Source organism: Rhagoletis zephyria, unplaced genomic scaffold, assembly GCF_001687245.7.
Source record: "Rhagoletis zephyria isolate East Lansing unplaced genomic scaffold, Rhagoletis_zephyria_1.1 Rzeph_scaffold_00191, whole genome shotgun sequence".
Taxonomy (NCBI): Eukaryota; Metazoa; Arthropoda; class Insecta; order Diptera; family Tephritidae; genus Rhagoletis; species Rhagoletis zephyria.
This window is the reverse complement of record NW_016157275.1, coordinates 30,565-45,694: the sequence shown is the minus strand read 5'-3', so window position 1 is coordinate 45,694 and position 15,130 is coordinate 30,565. Positions and strand designations below refer to the sequence as shown.

The 15,130-nt window shown below is 38.7% G+C and overlaps 1 protein-coding gene across 10 annotated transcripts in view; it reads right to left on the bottom strand.

Moving 5' to 3' along the window:
* LOC108358004 (CUGBP Elav-like family member 2) overlaps positions 1–15,130 on the bottom strand; it is a 364,101-nt gene that overhangs the window by 332,613 nt on the left and 16,358 nt on the right. Inside the window, exon 1 of one of the 10 annotated variants that reach the window (XM_017609120.1) lies at positions 9,928–9,957. The exons of 8 other annotated variants lie outside the window; for them this stretch is intronic. The gene's annotated coding sequence lies outside the window, so the exon portion shown is untranslated. Of the gene's footprint in view, positions 1–2,383; positions 2,448–9,927; positions 9,958–15,130 lie in introns of those variants that run through there. One more of the 10 variants, XM_017609119.1, reaches the window with a different exon arrangement.

Genomic DNA, 15,130 nt, shown 5'->3' with positions numbered 1-15,130 from the left:
TCACAGCAGAGAGAGAGGGAGCTTCGGTGGGGCCACTCCGTCTTATTCGGTTTAAGGGCTCATTGAAGTCTGCAGCATCTGTTCACCAGTAGGTGCGGCTGCAAGCGGGTGTCTACTTGGAGCAAGCGGCACGCCATATAAACGTGTATTTGGTTGCGAAACCACCACCGTCCCAGCAATGGGTTNTCTTGGATCACAGCAGAGAGAGAGGGAGCTTCGGTGGGGCCACTCCGTCTTATTCGGTTTAAGGGCTCATTGAAGTCTGCAGCATCTGTTCACCAGTAGGTGCGGCTGCAAGCGGGTGTCTACTTGGAGCAAGCGGCACGCCATATAAACGTGTATTTGGTTGCGAAACCACCACCGTCCCAGCAATGGGTTGTGCGCTAGGTTTGGGACCCGTTACGTAAAAACCACTTCCAGTGAAGAAGCAAGGCAAAGCCTCGGATGAGACCCCTCTTATGAAGACGACCACGGCAAACGTTTAAAGAACTTCGATTTGAGGGCATGCACCTGGAATGTCCGGACCCTTAATGGGGAAGGTGCTTCTGCCCGGCTGGTTGATGTCCTCGTAAGGACAAAAGCTGACATCACCGCCATCCAAGAAAAGCGTTGGACGGGGCAAGGCAAGCAGTGTCTGGGGCCTTGCGATGTTTACTACCTCTGCCATGTAAAGGAGCGCAAATCCGGAGTTGGATTTGTGGTGAGAGAGAGACTCCGTCGCCGAGTACTGTCGTTCACCCCGGTGGAAGAGCGTCTAGCCACAATCCGCATCAAAGCTAGATTCTTCAACATCTCGCTCATCTGCGCCCATGTCCTGACGGAATAGAAGGATGAGGCATCCAAGGATCTCTTCTATGAGCGCTTGGAGAGTCGAGCGCTTGGAGTCGACATTTCACCGTCTGATTATGATGAGGTACGGATAGCAATAACGCGGCTGAAAAACAACAAAGCTGCTGGAGCTTACAGCTATTCAAGTACGGTGGCGAGGAGCTGATAAGGTGCAAGCACAACTCTTGGTCAGAATATAGTCAGATGAACCCATGCCCGACGACTGGAATTTAGGTGTGCTCTGCCCAATCCACAAGAAAGTTGACCCCGCCATTTGCGCCAACTACCGCTCGACCAGCCTTCTAAGCATAGGTTACAAGTTCTTATCGAGCTTATTGTGTGAAAGACTGAAGCCCACCGTCAGTGAACTGATTGGGCCTTATCAGTGTGGCTTTAGACCTGACAAATCCACCGTAGACCAGGTATTCGCAATACGCCAAATCTTGGAAAAGACCCGCGAGAAAAGGATCGACACTCTCCACCTATTTTTCGACTTTAAAGCCGCTTTTGACACCACTAAAATTAGTTGCCTATACGCCGTTATGTCTGAATTTGGCATCCCTGCCAAACTGATACGGATGTGTAAAATGACGTTGAGCAATACCACCAGCCCCGTCAAAATTGGAAAAGACCTCTCCGAGCCGTTCGCCACTAAACGGCGTTTCAGACAGGGTGTTATGGAACCTTTTTAGAGTATTCACTATGGGTTGACAATTGTTTGTTAGTTGTACCATTTTCAGATGATGGCCCGAAAAAGTTAGTTGGTGTCTGCCTGTGTGCATCTCGCTGTCCCGGAGCTTCAGCCACATTGTGGATTCGTTAAAACAAATACCGACTAAACCATCACTTCAGACAACCCCAAGGCCTAACAAAAACAATTTATGCACACATAAGGGTTAAAGGAATCTGCTCAGCAACACAATTAAAGACCAATCCGCATCCTAATTACAAAAGTTACGCACCCATTTACCTTTCGCCTCGCGACTGTTCTTCTTTTTGTTTGTCGCTCTTTACCTTCCCTCCATGACTCTCTAGATGGAAACGAAGAGTCCCAATATGAACTGTTAACAACTAAATTTCAGGCCTTGGATTAAATATTCAATAATTCATTTTATTATTATCTCCTACTATCAAATTACGACAGAACTAGAATTTAAATCCATAATTCGCCTATAGCTATACATGTGGGATGCTAAGTGAAACTATAACTATATATTACAAAATTAACCTGTCAGACTTGCTATAGTTAAATATATGGTGATATTAGAAAAGAGAGTAAGTACTAAGTAGAATACCACTGCGATATTTATTACCCTGGGTTTTCCGGCTAAGATTTGTACATACAATTCAATATAAATTGTTTCCTTCTTTCAATCATTCAATTTTCGATATGATTCTTATTGCATTGCATTACCTCCATTCGGTTATTCTGATTTTCTTATTTCTTTATGCTAACTCCACTGAGAAGCTTAATGATCATTAACTTATAACTCACTCACATAAAATTTAGAGAGAGGGAGCAAAAACGAATGGGTAAAAATGAAACAAAACTTACTTGTAGGTGTTGTTGGAACTCGTAGAAGGCCTCCGACGATTCTGCTGCACCGCTGAAAAAGGAATTTTACTACCTGCATACAATTTGCACTTTGACTATTCTGTTTTCGTAGTTTATTATTTAGGAACGCAAAACCAGTTTTTTTTTTAAGCGCGATCAAATGCGAGTGGAATTCTTTCAGTCTCACTACTCACATTTCTCTTATCACTTTCCTCTATTTAATATATTTCTATGTTTTTTTTTGTGCAATTTAAATGCTTTAAATCTTGTTGGATATTCTTGTTTCTTAATTAAACTTTTTAATTCATATTATTTTATTTAACAATTACTAATGAAACCATTTCTGGTAGCACGTTTTTCTTTAACAACATTTTACATATTTAGCATACTTCATTATCTTGTAATAAAAGGCACGTTTATAATTTTTGTCGGCGGATATAATATAACCCAAATCGGCATGCGTGAGACAACTCCGCCTTACTATGTTTCCGATATAGGTAATGAATTGAAAACAAAAAGAACTTTTGGGGAATTACTTTACCACTTCGATAATCGAGAAATCAATACTTTTATACATATTTATATGCCCGTAAATATTTCCTCAGGAAGATGAGGATGGTATGTGTGTACCTTTGTAAGAAGATTTTATACAAACGTAATTGCGTAAGTAAGAGTAGTCAAAATGCTCGAAAAATATATAATAAATTCTCCCCCGGTTAAACTTATCCGCTTCTCGCCATCTTGCATATGGACTGAAACTTCAGTAGACGTAGGGAGCCTCAGGTTACAATGTTGTAGGTGCAGGTGCTCGGTCTAATAGCTCCGGTACTGTGACGGTTTCCTCCTAGTCATTACCGAATTATAACCATCGCTTTATATCAGGAACCGACAGAAAAGAGGTCCGCAAACAGCTTTTTTTTATCCGATTGGTGAAATTATTTCGCGATATAAATTTATTTTTTTTTTTTAGATTTTTATGGGAAGAAAAAAATTTTAATCCGTCTTACTTTCAGCGGTTGTGTAGGCCGGGACTTAGCTGTTCGTTTGCGACTTGCGTTGAAGATGCCATCCTAAAAGGGACTTCAATGTGCCCTTCAGGGCTTTATATAGCCAGAAAAAAAGTGGCGTGATGCAAAAAGGAGATAGTTAGACATAAATGAAAAATGTGTATATACAGTTGTCACCGTGTGTGTTTTTTACAGCAAATGGTTTGCGCAAACATTTCGTTATGCTTGAGATTCTTTAATGTCTTTGCCGTGATACGAAGCCACCTTGCCACTTTTTATGTCTTTTAATTGATACATATTATTGCCTTTAGTGGCAAGAACAGAGGATTTGACAAAAACGGGTGCTAATTTTGTATTAAATTTCTTAGAGCTGTCGCTTAAAGTAAAATTTCGACGATATACTTCGTCCCCTATTCTATTCCGATCTTTCAAAAGCGCTCTGTATATTATTCGACAACTCGGTACGCACGAGTCGAAGCTTATCAACCCTGTCTATTACAACATCCCCTCCCAAAGACTCGAGCGTACGCAGCAACCTGTAATCATTAGCATGGCTTAGCATCTGTTGACCAAACATAGCGTAATATGGCGTGCAGCCAATAGTTTGGTGATACGACGACCGAAGTGCTTCAGCAATCAATTGCAGATTTTTGTCCAACTTTGTTTGATCAGCCCCGAGGTATGATCGAATCCCAGCTATAACGGAGCGATTGACCCTCTCACTCGCGTTAGCTTGCGGAGAGTATAATGCGGTAAAGGAATGTTTAATTCCTCTAGAGGACAAACAGTTTTTAAATTAAACTGATTTAAACTGACTGCCGTTGTCAGATAAAACGAATTCGGGTGTACCGAAGTCACAAATAGGAAAAATATGTCTTTCTAAAAAGTCACAAATAGGAGTAGCAGTAAACTTTTTCAAGGGCTTGAGAAATGGAAATTTGGTCAAGTGGTCAAAGATTATCAGGACTCCACTATTACCCTGCTTAGAGCGGGGTAAGGACCTAAAAGGTCAATATACAATCTTTGACATGGACGTTCAGAATTTAACTTCGCTGTCATAGGTGGACGAAGGACAACGTTTGTTGATTTACTCTGTTGGCAAATGTTACAGCAAGAAATGAAAGTTTTGAAGTCATTTAGCATGGAAGGCTAATAGAAATTTAAACGAAGCCGTTCCAAAGTTTTGCCCATGCCACCATGGCACTTGTTTGGAGGACAATGGGCCTTTTCGATTGTTTCCTGGATTAAAGCCTTTGGAATCCAAAGTTTCCAACATAAATCGTCTCTGTCCATATCTCCATTAGCATATTCAGTTCGTTTGTAAACTTTTTGGTCTTTGACCTGCAAGTCAGGCAATTTATTTTGAGCTTCTTGAATTGTTTGTTTGAATTTATTATACTCGTCTGAATTGAAATCGTTCGAGTCCAAATCAATTAATGGAAAAATATAAACCTCACCCAGCTCATCGAAATTTTGCCTTGATAGCGCATCGGGTACAATATTCTATGAACCACGTCTGTGTTCGATTTTAAAACGATAACCCTGAAGCTTAAGCGACCAGCGTGCTAACATGCCACTTAGATCCTTTTGCTTCATCATCCACTGCAAACTGGCATGATCAGTAACTATGGTAAAGTCTTGGACTTCGACATAGGCACGAAATTTTTTTAAGCTAAGGATGGCTGCCAAGCATTCAAGTTCTGTTACGCTATAGTTGCTCTGAGCGCGATTTAATTTTTGCGAAAAATATGTAACAGGCACTTCTACACCTTCATCGTTTACTTGGGCTAAAACAGCTTCCACGCCTAGTTTGCTTGCATCGCATTGAATAAGAAAAGGTTTGCGGTAATTGGCATTTGCTATTATTGGTGCTGATGATAGCAAACTCTTTAGAAAGTCAAACGCGTTGTGTGCGTCTTCAGTGCATTTGAAAACTTTGCCTTTTTTTAGCAAATTAGTCTAGTCATAGCTGCGGCTACTGATGCAAAATTTGGTACAAAGCGTCTGTACCACCCAGCCATTCCAAGGAATCTACGTAGTTGTTTGACCGTGGTTGGTTGTGGATATTGAGTGACCGCTGATATCTTATCCGGATCTGTTCTGAGTGTACCATTTCCTACAATGCACCCAGGTACCTAATTTCGCGAAGACAAAATTTACTTTTTTCTATATTTATAGTTAATCCTGCTCTTCGTAAGTGATGTGCGACTTCGGACAACGTTTTCATATGAACATAAAAATTTTCGGAAATAATGAGTAAATCATCGAGATACACAAACACGCTTACTCTCAACTGGGAGGAAATCACGCGGTCCATAAGCCCACATAAGGCCTGCGGAGCATTGCATAAGCCAAAAGGCATTACGCGATATCTATACAGAGGACGGCTTGGTACCGTGAAACATGCCAAATCTCTGCACTTTTCTGACAATGGAATCTGCCAAAATGCTCGTCTCAAATCGAGTGAGGAAATAAGCTCTGCTCTCGGTAAGCGACTAACTATCCCATCGAGGGTATGCGTCTTTGATAGTAACGCTGTTTACTTTGCGTGAATCCAAGCACAGACGGACTTTCTCACCTTTGCGGACTAACACGACCGGACTCGACCACGGACTGTTGGGTGATTCCTCAATTACACCCAACCTTAACATTTATTTCCCTATGGAGGAATTTCTCTACGGCGGGGGAAATAGGGAAGTACCGCTGCTTCATCGGACGGACGTTTGGTTCCAGCTCTATAACGTGTTCAATCAAATTGGTTTTACCAAGGCCCTCCTTGGCATATGAAGGAAATAAATCTCTAATTACTTGTAACCGCTTTTGTTGCTCATATGTCAGCGCGTGCATATTATCTAAACTGTCACCACCATTTATTTCACTGGTTTCACAATCGATTTGGCTGATTAAGGGCGGAGCTATTTTAAATTTCAGCAAGAAATCTACCCCTAGTATTAAATTTTGCTTTTGGCTTGGCACAATGTAGAATAGTAAACGTTCAGTTTTATCCTAATAAGTTATATCAAAGAAAAATGTACCAAACAGAAATTGGTTATTGCCATCGGCTGTTCGTAAAAAGGAACCATGTTTGGTGCTAATATTTTTCTAAGAACATATCTTTTTCGCTAAATTGTGGCCAATACAAGAGACTTGTGCTCCGCTATCGAGCAAAGCTAAATTCGATTCATTTAGAAGCTTTATACGGTCGTAAATCAGAGGAGTTCCTTTTCAGTGAACATATTAAATTATTATGACCTTTCCTTTGTGCTTTTACAATTTTCCAAAACGTATTTGAACGAATTGCTGACCGTGATTTACGAGGTACATCTTTTTTAAATTCGTTAAATATTTCATTTCTTTTCTCTTCATATAATTTTAAACGTTGTTGATATGGTATCAAATGTCTTAACTCAGGTTTATAAAAGTTGACAGTATTTTTATTTTCAATTACTGTGTTAGAACTGCTTTCGCGTCATCGCTCGCTTTCACGTTTCCCGAACTAGTACACTTTGAGCAAGTTGCTTCATAAACGCCTACGGTACCGCAACCGTAACAAAATACAGTTCGTTCTTCCATGTTGTCAAAATAACGATGTCCTTCTTTGCGACAATTCCAACATGTCAGTTTACTAGTTTCACTCATACGACGTGTGACCTCGTCAACTTCGACGGCATCTTCTACTATGCCGTCTTCTATTTTGTCTTCCAAATCGATTTCGTTAACTTGCTTGCGACTAGCGGAATTGCGGTCTTGACCTGATAAACTAACAGTATTAGAAGAAGTTTGCCTAGCTATCTCTTGTAATAGACTTTCATGTTTAATACACAACTCACGCAGTTTAGCTACAGAGGGGATCGAAACGTACAACAATTGTTGCCTCAAACGGGGTCTTAAGCCTCTCTGTAATACTTCTACAAGTTCCGACTCCGGAATTGGATTATTTAGATTCTCAGCAATTTTGAAAACGGCATTACGATACTCATCGAATGTTTCAGACAAGCCTTGCTTACGCATTCTTATGACTTCTTTTATGTCCGTATCCGTACGGTGTTGGACAAAATGTGTACGTAAAGCTTGGCATAGATTGGGCCAAACACCTCTGTCTACTGAGCGCCTATAACGCCAGTACCAATCTTTGGCTTCATTTGTAAAAACGCCTTGGACGTGCTCACAAAACAGCGTAAAATTTCCTGCGAGTGTGTCCATTACTTGAGACTCGACTCTATATATGAAGTTTTCTACAGACAGTCGGTTTGAGCCATCAAATTTGATGTCCCAATTCGATATAAGGCTAGCAATTTTACCAGAATAGGCCACTAGCGATAGGCCACTAATGCGAGAGATGCCTGTATTGACTGAATGCCTGTGAGCGTTTTCTTGTGCATGCACATTTGCATGGGGGGACGAATTCCGAATATTAGAATTTAAAAAATCTGGCGGCTCTTGTGGCCAATCAACTACTGGCGGTAAATCATCTCTATTAATTTGGGGAGGCTGAAGGTTAACATTTTGTAACCGAGGTATGATGTTGTTAACCGACACTTCTAGTCGCTGCTCTAATTGGGAAAATCTAGATTCAAAATCCTGAAACAAACTTGCTTGCCGTGCAGAGACAACTGCGTTAACTAAATTACGCATCCTGTTATCTTCAGATTCTGAACCCGATAAATTGCTGCTAGGATTTGGCCTTGCTATTTCTTGCTGGGTTTGTCGCTGGTCAGTATTTTCTGAAATTTCTCGTGCGTGTACATTTACTTGGCTGTACTGCCTGTGAGGTCGATTGTCCTTCCTGATCATCGGGTAGACTATTTTGGAAATTTGTTCGTGAACGAGTATTCATACTCGATTGTTGTGGTCGAAAATCCTTGGAACTGCACTGTGCTCTACACTGGGGGCAAGATGAGTTTCTTTTAAGCCAACTCAGTAGGCAAGAGCGGTGAAATCTGTGATTGCATGCAGTACGCAAGACTTCAGCGTTTGTACCAAGATTTTCGCGACATATATTACAATTATTTGGATTATTATGTGGTTGTACCGGAGGTACATGCTCGTTGCTGTGACGGATTGACATAGCGTTTGTGAGGAAAAAAATGTGCTAAAGACTCTATGTATTTTAATCACGATGTCTTTGTCAAAAGTATAAAATCAGCAAATATCAAATCGTACTTAAATGTGGTCTTACTCTTTATTTGCTAACAGGTTAAAAAAACACAGGCGAAAGACATGTAGGGTGTAACTTTTGCGTGATGTCAATAAGCTTGTAATTGTATCGGTATGTGAAGCCTCTCCATATTCCTTCTTGCAACTACAATAGCCTGATGGTAACATTATATGGTCTTAAAAACACATTATAACGCAATCCTATCCTCATATGGTATTGAAAGCATGCATATAGCCTATTTGCAAATATATCCGAAATGAGTTTTCAAACCATGAAAAATACGTCTGCTTTATTTGTATAAAAGCGGTCAATACTATTGGTATGGTTAGTACGACATGAATATATCTTATCGTTTGAACTAAGTTCCAATACAAATGGTAAAAAGACCTGTATTACAAAAATCTTTTACTATGCTTGCGAACAAATCCCTACAGGACAAATTTATTTGTTTGGTAGAACCCCTAGTAAAGTAAAAACATTTATTTTTTTTCTAGCTTTCTTCTACTGTGGGGCCCCACGTTGGGCGCCATTTTCCGTTATGGAACCTTTTTAGCGTATTCACTATGGGTTGACTATTGTTTGTTAGTTGTACCATTTTCAGATGATGGCCCGAAGAAGTTAGTCGGTGTCTGCCTGTGTGCATCTCGCTGTCCCGGAGCTTCAGCCACATTGTGGATTCGTTAAAACAAATACCGACTAAACCATCACTTCAGACAAACCCAAGGCCTAACAAAAACAATTTATGCACACATAAGGGTTAAAGGAATCTGCTCAGCAACACAATTAAAGACCAATCCGCATCCTAATTACAAAAGTTACGCACCCATTTACCTTTCGCCTCGCGACTGTTCTTCTTTTTGTTTGTCGCTCTTTACCCTCCTCCATGACTCTCTAGATGGTAACGAAGAGTCCCAATATGAACTGTTAACAACTAAATTTCAGACCTTGGATTAAATATTCAATAATTCATTCTATTATTATCTCCTACTATCAAATTACAACAGAATTAGAATTTAAATCCATAATTCGCCTATAGCTATATGTACATGTGGGATGCTAAATGAAACTATACAAAATTAACCTGTCAGACTTGCTATAATTAAATATATGGTGATATTAGAAAAGTGATTAAGTACTGAGTAGAATACCACTGCGATATTTATTACCCTGGGTTTTCCGGCTAAGTTTTGTACATACAATTCAATATAAGTTGTTTTCTTCTTTCAATAATTCAATTTTCGATTTGATTCTTATTGCATTGCATTACCTCCATTCTATTATTCTAATTTTCTTCTTTCTTTATGCTAACTCTACTCCACTCACATAAAATTTAGAGAGAGGGAGCAAAAACGATTGGGTAAAAATGTAACAAAACTTACTTGTAGGTGTTGCTGGAACTCGTATAAGGCCTCCGACGATTCTGCTGCACCGCTGAAAAAGGAATTTTACTACCTGCATACAATTTGCACTTTGACTATTCTGTTTTCGTAGTTTATTATTTAGGAACGCAAAACCAGTTTTTTTTTAAGCGCGATCAAATGCGAGTGGAATTCTTTCACTCTCACTACTCACTTTTCTCTTATCTCTTCTTTTTCCTCTATTTAATATATTTCTATGTTTTTTTTTGTACAATAATGCTTTAAATCTAGTTGGATATTCTTGTTTCTTAATTAAGCTTTTTAATTCATATTATTTAATTTAATAATTACTAGTGAAACCATTTCTGGTAGCACGTTTTTCTTTAACAACATTTTACATATTTAGAATACTTCATTATCTTGTAATAAAAGGCACGTTTATAATTTTTGTCGGCGAATAGAATATAACCCAAATCGGCATGCGTGAGACAACTCCGCCTTACTAGGTTTCCGATATAAGTAATGAATTGAAAACAAATAGAACTTTTGGGGAATTACTTTACCGCTTTGATAAGCCCGTAAATATTTCCTCAGGAAGATGAGGATGGTATGTATGTACCTTTGTAAGAAGATTTTATACAAACGTAATTGCGTAAGTAAGAGTAGTCAAAATGCTCGAAAAATATATAATAAATTCTACCCCGGTTAAACTTATCCGCTTCTCGCCATCTTGCATATGGACTGAAACTTCAGTAGACGTAGGGAGCCTCAGGTTACAATGTTGTAGGTGCAGGTGCTCGGTCTAATAGCTCCGGTACTGTGACGGTTTCCTCCTAGTCATTACCGAATTATGACCATCGCTTTATATCAGGAACCGACAGAAAAAAGGTCCGCAACCAGCTTTTTTTATCCGATTGGTGAAATTATTTCGCGATATAAACTTATTTTTTTGTTTTAGATTTTTACGGGAGGAAGAAAATTTTAATCCGTCTTACTTTCAGCGGTTGTGTTGGCCGGGACTTAGCTGTTCGTTTGCGACTTGCGTTGAATATGTCATCCCAAAAGAGACCTCAATGTGCCCTTCAGGGCTTTATATAGCCAGAAAAAAGTGGCGTGATGCAAAAAGGAGATAGTTAGACATAAATGAAAAATGTGTGTATACAGCTGTCATCGTGTGTGTTTTTTATAGCAAATGGTTTGCGCAAACATTTCGTTATGCTTGAGATTCTTTAATGTCTTTGCCATGATACCAAGCGACCTTGCCACTTTTTATGTCTTTTAATTGATACATATTATTGCATTTAGTGGCAAGAACAGAGGATTTGACAAAAACGAGTTTTAATTTTGAATTAAATTTCTTAGAGCTGTCGCTTAAAGTAAAATTTCGACGATATACTTCGTCCCCTATTCTAAAAATCTTTAATCTGCTTCGCAGATTATAACGTTTTGCCGATCTTTCAAAAGCGCTCTGTATATTATTCGACAACTCGGTACGCACGAGTCGAAGCTTATCAACCCTGTCTATTACAAGGGTGACTCCCTTTCATGTGACTTCTTTAATCTGATGTTGATAAGAAGATAATAAGAGCTGCAGAACTGAACCGCTCAGGAAAAATTTACTACAATAGCGTGCAATTGCTGGCTTATGCCGATGACATCGATACCATCGGTACCAAGAATGATAGAATACAAGATTGCGCATTCCTGCGGGTGATGACGTCACGTTCGCAACGAATAGTAGAGATGGAGGAGACAAAAAATAGCGGTGGCCGCCATTTGTAAACAAATCGTAGTTGTGTTCATCTACTTTTGAAACATAAAATTGAAGTTCGAGGAAAAATTTAATATTACGCCCAGAAATAGCGAAATAAAGAAGAATAATGAAACACTAAGCTAGTAGTAGTTTTTATAGTAAAAAATGATCATTAGCAAAAACTAGTAATAATTACTAGTAACTATTCGTACGAGAACAAACTTATCTCGCACATTTCTATGCTGACGTCACACGAACAGCTGATTCTGTCAAATTCGCCAAAACCAAAGTAGCGGTACTGCTGAATGCGCCACCACTGTCTCTCTACATCGTGATCGGTGCCAAAAATCGCGAAGTCTGTTATGCCTTTTCCAAATTGGATAAAGAAGCAAAGCGAATGGGTCTGGTGGTAAACGAGGACAAGACGAAGTATCTGCTGTCATCAAACAAGCAGTCAGAACATTCGCGACTTGGCACCCACGTCACTGTTAACAGTTACAATTTCGAAAAAGTCGAGAATTTCTTTTACTTGGGAACCAGCANGGGTGACTCCCTTTCATGTGACTTCTTTAATCTGATGTTGATAAGAAGATAATAAGAGCTGCAGAACTGAACCGCTCAGGAAAAATTTACTACAATAGCGTGCAATTGCTGGCTTATGCCGATGACATCGATACCATCGGTACCAAGAATGATAGAATACAAGATTGCGCATTCCTGCGGGTGATGACGTCACGTTCGCAACGAATAGTAGAGATGGAGGAGACAAAAAATAGCGGTGGCCGCCATTTGTAAACAAATCGTAGTTGTGTTCATCTACTTTTGAAACATAAAATTGAAGTTCGAGGAAAAATTTAATATTACGCCCAGAAATAGCGAAATAAAGAAGAATAATGAAACACTAAGCTAGTAGTAGTTTTTATAGTAAAAAATGATCATTAGCAAAAACTAGTAATAATTACTAGTAACTATTCGTACGAGAACAAACTTATCTCGCACATTTCTATGCTGACGTCACACGAACAGCTGATTCTGTCAAATTCGCCAAAACCAAAGTAGCGGTACTGCTGAATGCGCCACCACTGTCTCTCTACATCGTGATCGGTGCCAAAAATCGCGAAGTCTGTTATGCCTTTTCCAAATTGGATAAAGAAGCAAAGCGAATGGGTCTGGTGGTAAACGAGGACAAGACGAAGTATCTGCTGTCATCAAACAAGCAGTCAGAACATTCGCGACTTGGCACCCACGTCACTGTTAACAGTTACAATTTCGAAAAAGTCGAGAATTTCTTTTACTTGGGAACCAGCATTAACATCGATAGTAATGTCAGCATGGAAATCCAACGAAGAATCACTCTTGCCAACAAGTGCCACTTTGGACTTAGTAGGCAATTCAGGAGTAAAGTCATCTCTCGATGTACGAAAACAACGCTCTATAAGTCACTCATCATTCCCGTGCTGGTATATGGCGCAAAAGCATGGACAATGACAACATCCGATGAAGCGGCTCTTGGAGGGTTAGAGAGAAAGATTTTGCGGAAGATTTACGGGCCTTTACGCGTTGGCGACGGCGAGTACCGCAGACGATGGAACGATGAGCTGTAATGTGAAGAAAGTTTTTCTGCACTCAACCACATTCGGTCAAGTACCCTAGAATTCAAAAAGTTTAATTAACTGGAATTTACCATCAACTCATAATTAAATTTTTTTGTAATATTTTTATGGAAATTTTTTAAGCTTAATCTGAGTTGTCATCTGAGGTGACTTTAAATCACGTCACGTCAATCTTAATATTTTTCCGAAATATTTTGGTGCAAGTCTTAGAATATAATAGGTTTTATAATTCCAGTGGGAAAACAGTACCGATTTTATTTTATTTTATTTTTTTTTGTGGGGAGGAATGTAGTCCAATGTACATATACAGGGTGTCCCAGAAGTAACCTGCCAAACTTGAGGAGAAGGCAGGTGGGGTGGTGAGCTCCCTGATAAGCAAAAATTTGCCCGCTAAAAGTGTCACCGTTTTTGAAATATTTAAATTTTTTTAATAAAAAAATGATCGTGCCTTTTCATGTATTTTCTTTAACTGCATCTACAAACAAGGCTAACTTAGTAAATTTTTTATGTAAAATACTTCCAGATAGTTGCCTCTCCATACTCAAATGCAATGTAGTTAAAATATATTAAGGAACCATTATAAAATTAGGACTATATTGGGATTTTTAACTTTTTGATATTTTCTTCCCCAACTTTAAACTCTTGTGAAAAAAAATGTACTCAGCTATAACTTTACATTACATAAAAAAAATTGCTCAGTTAATAAATATTTCCGAAAGGTGCCACTCTTACTATTTCGAATAGAAAAAAAAGTTATAGACGCTTTTGTGGATAAAGGACTGAGGCACGCTAGAATGTATTTAATAGATTTAAATTTAAGTTGGTCTTGTTATAGGGATGGCAACGATTAATCATTTGATTGCATTAATTGATTATGTCGCAACGATTTAATTGAATCCAACGATTAGTTTTCTTATCTCAAGTAATCGATTAATGGATTTATTTTGCTTAGGATAATCGAAAAATATAAACGGTTCAAAACAACAGTAAAAAGTATTATTCTCTTTACGTGTGGCTAGGCTAAAAAAAATATCAACGTAAACGGAACCATATGGCAAATATACTAAATAATTAAAGTACAACCCTGTTATAAGTGGACACCATTCGTGAAAATTAACGTACGCATTTGGAGTTTACTAAAGAGTTAAAATATTCTACCATGGCACCGCCGAAAAGCATTGCATGGAATCATTTTGATAAGCGAGGAAATAGTTTGGCAAAATGCAAGTATTGTGCAAAAATAAAATAATACATCAAATAACACCACGAATATGATGCAACATTTGACGCTAAAGCATGCCTTAGAAATTTCGAAGTCCGAGGTAAGGAAGTTGGTATACACTTTGTAAACAACTAAATACTTGCTTTTAATTATTTTAGAAAAATTGCGACAAAATAATTTCCATTGAGGAGGGCGCATCTACGTCATCTGCTGCATCTATCAGCAAGGAATCTAGAGGTAAAGAACTTGCGTCAAAAATGTGTTCTGGTGTTAAATTTCAAGGGTCTCGCCAGCCAAGTTTGTTAGACGTTATGTCAAACGTTACAGATTACAAAGGTAATTTTACTTAAACATGTGGTGATAATTCAGCAAAATCTAAGTCTTTACTTTTATAGAAGGAGACGAAAAGCACTCAAAATTATTTTTGTCAATAGCGAAGATGGTAGTTATTGACAACTTACCTTTCCGCTTTGTTGAAGGAGTGGGCTTCAAAAAATGTTTAAAGAATAATTTTCCTCTCTACAAAATTCCAACGAGAAATACAATCAAATCGCATATTGATAATCTGTTTGAGGAAGAAAATACTAAATTTAAGGCATTTATAAAAGACTGCAATCATATCTGTTTAACAACTGA